The sequence below is a fragment of the Crocuta crocuta genome, unplaced genomic scaffold (genome assembly GCF_008692635.1).
Source record: "Crocuta crocuta isolate KB4526 unplaced genomic scaffold, BGI_CrCroc_1.0 scaffold528, whole genome shotgun sequence".
Lineage (NCBI taxonomy): Eukaryota > Metazoa > Chordata > Mammalia > Carnivora > Hyaenidae > Crocuta > Crocuta crocuta.
The window spans coordinates 1,038,753-1,043,205 of NW_027530010.1; the positions used below are offsets into that span (position 1 = coordinate 1,038,753).

Sequence of the window (4,453 nt, forward strand, 5' to 3'; positions counted from 1 at the left end):
TTCGAGCCCCGCGTCGGGCTCTGTGCCGACAGCTCAAAGCCTGGAGCTGCTTCGGATTGTGTGTCTCCCTCTCTCTCTGCCCCACCCCCGCTTGTGCATGTGCTCTCTCTCTCAAAAATAAATAAATAAACTTAAAAACCCAACAAGGACACTTATGATCCCGCACACTAAGAACTGGAGACGGAAAATGGCTCCAGGGGCCATTAACGTGGTGGCGTGTGTCACCACGAACATGGGTTGTTTCTGACTTTCTGCCCCGTTATCAGGGCCTTGGCCGCTTCCTCGGGATCACAAGTCAGCTGCGGCCCCAGGGTCCCATCACCGCCCCTCACAGTCTAGAAACAATAAACAGACACGCCCCTATCTTGGATCTCCTTTTAATAGTGAGAAAAACTGTCCTCCACGACTCACTGGTCCAAAACAGGCTGCGTGCTCAGAGCTGAGCCGTCTCCCGTGGGACGGCCCTGTTGGCCGGGGGGGGGGGCCTGTCCTCCTCTGAAGCAGGTGCTGAGGGGCCAGCGCTGCCNGAAGGCGGGCCTGCACTGTGTCCCCCAGACCAGCACTCGTGCACTCAGTATAAGGACTCTCCCCAGCAGGGCTGCCCCCCGGGGCAGATGGTGAGGTCGGTGCAGCTCAGCGTCCCCGGGACTCAGAGAAGAAGGGGTGAGGCGCTGCCTCGCACCAAAATGAGAACCGCCAGCCTTACTGGGCGCTCGCTTATCTAGAAGACACACCCGTCCACCCTCGTTAGAGAGACTGGGGCGGGGATCCTGTCAAAGACGGTCCTACGCGAGCCCGGGAAGCACAGCCTCTCGCCAAGGCCAGCGGGTGCCCAGCTCGTTCATTTCCCGCGGGGACCCTGGAGGCTGTCTGTCTGCAGGTGTGTCAGCACAAGCAGGGGCAGGGAGCCGGGATGCGCGAGCCCTTCGTGCTTCCGCTCCGCCTGCGGATCCAGGCTCCTTGAAGAGATGCTTCTCCGGGGACACGCCGGCCGCCTCCGCCCCCTCTGAGCGCCCCCACGGGATCCGAGTAAGGCAGCGACCCAGAGACAGGTGGGCGATAAGGGACAGAAAGGTGTGCAGAGCTGGGAGACAGGGCAGCCCTGGTGGCAGGAAGGCCGGGGGGACACAGAGGGGACGGGCGGAGGGAAGGGAGGGGGCGGCCGAGGAAGGAGGGCCGGGGGGGCCCAGGGGCCCGGCACGCAGCCCCCGCCACCGCTTTCTCAGGGACTCTGGTCAACACCAGCACTTGCCGTGGGCATTTCCAGCCGTGGTCACCTTCTCGCGGCTGAGGACAGGGATCCAGGGGTCACACCCTGTCTTTCCAGGCGGGCCGGATCCAGATGTTCCCGGTTCCGGGACCAGGCAGTACTGAAGGGCCGGGGGTCATTTTTCAAGGAGGCCTGGAAACACCCGCGAGACCTGGTTAAAGGGGAGGGAAGACACAGCCAGGGCCCTGGGGCTGTGTGACTGTGCGCTCAGACCTCTGGCCCTTCTCCTGAGCCCCGGGGCTGGGAGGACGCGCGTCTGCAGACAGAGCTCGCACCCGTCTCCCCGCGCAGCACACGCAGGCATCAAAAACGATTCCCCACGTAGCACGAGCCGCTCCCTGGAGAAGCTGCCCGGAGATCTCTTAGCCATCCGCCAAGGCCCTGTTCAAACGCGCCTCCTCCGTGAGGCCCTCCCTGATCCCCGCAGCCCCAGACGGGTTCAGCTCTGACGTCTGCCATGAGCCTCCGACACCTTGCAGGGGCTCCGGGCGAGGAGTGGCTCCTCCTTACAGGCCTGTGTGCCCGGCGAGAGGGCGACACCAGGAGCAGACAGGAATGCCACACATGTGTGACCTAGTGAAAGAGCAATAGGTCTCCCTGGAGTGTGAGCTTCACAACTCATAGGGCATTCAATCAAATCCCAGAACTTTGGAGCCAAAAGGGCCCAGCACCCACCCAGCCCCTCCTGCATCCCCTGGGGCCCCTTTCTAATCTCTGCCAACCTGTAAGCATAGGAGCGTTTCAGCGTCTTACTTTACTTACTTCTCAGGGGCGCCTGGGGGGCTCAGTCGGGTAAGCGTCCGACTTCGGCTCAGGTCATGATATCACGGTTTGTGGGTTCGAGCCCCGCGTCGGGCTGTGAGCTGACAGCTCAGCGCCTGGAGTCCACTTCGGATGATCCCGCGTGGCTGGGGCTCGCATGAGTTTGCGAGCACTTCTTAAGACAGATGCCAGGAAATAAGCCGCAGACGGTGCGCAGGGCCTTACAGGCAGGACAGATAGTTAGAGGAGGGAGTAGAGAACGTCAGGGATTTATGCGGGGGGTGCCCGGGCGCTCTGGCTGCAGAAAGCCGGCGTCGGGCTGAGACTGGACACAGGAAGGGCCGTGTGGACACTGCGGCAGCCATCCAGGGAGTGGGGCCTGCGCTCGGCCGGTCAGGACAGAAAGAGGGAGTCGTCAGAAGACAGGACTGACACGGCTTGGGGTCAGGAGGGACGTGGGGTCAGGAGAGGAGGGTCGTCCCCAAACCCTGCCTGAGCAGCTCTGGGCTTCCCAAGACCGGGGACGCAGGGGAAGAGGGGCGGGGGCACCGGCGCACCTGCCAGACGGGCTGGCGCTCAGGACGGAGGCCGCAGGGCTGTGGTTCAGGTCAGGAAAGATTCCTCAAGCCCCTGGGACGAAGGGCCCATGCGCACAAGTGTGAGCGCCGCAGGGCTGTAGGAGCGGGCTGCGCACCTGCCAGAGGACCCCAGGGGGGGCAGGGGTCCCTGCAAGTGCCGGGGAGCTGGCCGTGCGCTGGCTGCGAGGTGGGGGAGGCGCCTGAAGAGGGGGTCGCCGGGCGTCCTTCTGGGGACTCGCCAGAGTTCCTGTGTCGCCCCCGGAGGGTGTGATCAAAACACGCACACGGTCAGATGTCTGACCACACTGGGAGCCGGTCAGACAGAGGGAACCTGACCCCACCCACCCCCGGCCCCACTTCCTCATAACAGAGCCCAAGGCTTGCTCAGTACCTCCCCCACCGCCCCCGCCGTGGGGCCAAATATCTCAGAGAAGGGGGCCACGCCTGCGGGCCCAGAGGCCGAGTCACAGCTGGTCGGAGGCCACCGCAGTGACCCCAGTCCTCTTCACGGGCAAGGGAGGCCCCTGGAAGGAGAAGAGGGAAGCAGGAGAAGGGGACAGGGCTAGAATGAAGGGGACGTAAGAGCACGACGTGCCTTCAGCAGCACGGTCCGCACAGGACAGTCACCACGCAGACTGGAGCCAGGGCTACAAAACGGTCTCCCTCACTTCAAATAATTTAAGTCACTTAAAAATATTCTCTGACCGTAAGGAACCTCAACTAGAAATCAGCAACAGGGGGCGCCTGGGGGGCTCAGTCTGTTAAGCGTCCGACTTCGGCTCAGGTCATGATCTCGCTGTTCGTGGGTTCGAGCCCCGCGTCGGGCTCTGTGCTGACAGCTCAGAGCCTGGAGCTGCTTCGGATTCTGTGTCTCCCTCTCTCCCTGACCCTCCCCTGCTCACGCTGTCTCTCTCAGAAGAAAATAAAAGACATTTAAAAATTAAAAAAAAAAAAAAGAAATTCGGCAACAGAAAGATCGCAAAAGCCTCCAACATGTGCAAGCTAAATATCACGCTTGCAAGTAATCCACGGGCCAAACAGGAGATGAGAAGAGACATGGAAAATATTTTGAACAAAAAGAAACACAACAAATTGGACTTTTCTGCAAAAGCAGTACTTAGGGGGCTGATAGCACCAAACGCCCATAACGGGAGCGTGAAGGCCTTGAGTGAATGACTTCAGCTTTTACGTTAAGAAATTAGGAAGAAGAAGAGAAAACAACCCTAAGTAAAAGAAAGAAAGGAATATCAGGGTTGGAAATCACTGAAATAGAGAACATAAAAGCATTCAAAAAAAGCCATCCAACCAAAAGCTGGATCTTTGAGAAATTTTTAAAAATGGGGGCGCCTGGGTGGCTCAGTCGGTTAAGTGTCTGACTTCAGCTCAGGTCATGATCTCGCGGTCTGTGAGTTCGAGCCCCGTGTCGGGCTCTGGCTGTCGATGCAGAGAGCCCACTTGGGATCCTCTGTCCCCCTCTCTCTGCCCTTCCCCACCTACTCTCTCTTTCTCTCTCAAAAGTAAACATTTTGGGGGGCACCGGGGTGGCTCAGTTGGCTAGGTGTCCAGCTTCAGCTCAGGTTATGATCTCACGGTTCGTGGGTTCGAGAACTGCGCTGACGTCTCAGAGCCTGGAGCTGCTTCGGATTCTGCGTCTCCCTCTCTCTGCCCCTCCCCCGCTTATGCTCGCGTGTGCGCGCGCTCTCTCAAAAATAATAAATAAATGTTAAAAAAAGTTATTTAAAAAATAAATGTTTTAAATAATTGATAACTCTGTAGCCAGACCAATCAGAGAAAAGAGAACAGTCGAGAATGTGTCCGTCTCAGGAATGAGCAGACAACATCC

General features: G+C 59.2%; 1 long non-coding RNA gene across 1 annotated transcript; it reads right to left on the bottom strand.

Annotated features, from left to right (window-relative positions):
- Nucleotides 1-535: 535 nt before the first annotated feature.
- LOC144231618 (uncharacterized) lies at nt 536-2,922 on the bottom strand. Its single transcript, XR_013335114.1, has 3 exons — nt 2,590-2,922; nt 2,033-2,252; nt 536-1,402 (listed from the first exon to the last, which is right to left on the bottom strand). It is a non-coding gene; the product is annotated as an uncharacterized LOC144231618 (long non-coding RNA).
- Nucleotides 2,923-4,453: the final 1,531 nt, after the last annotated feature.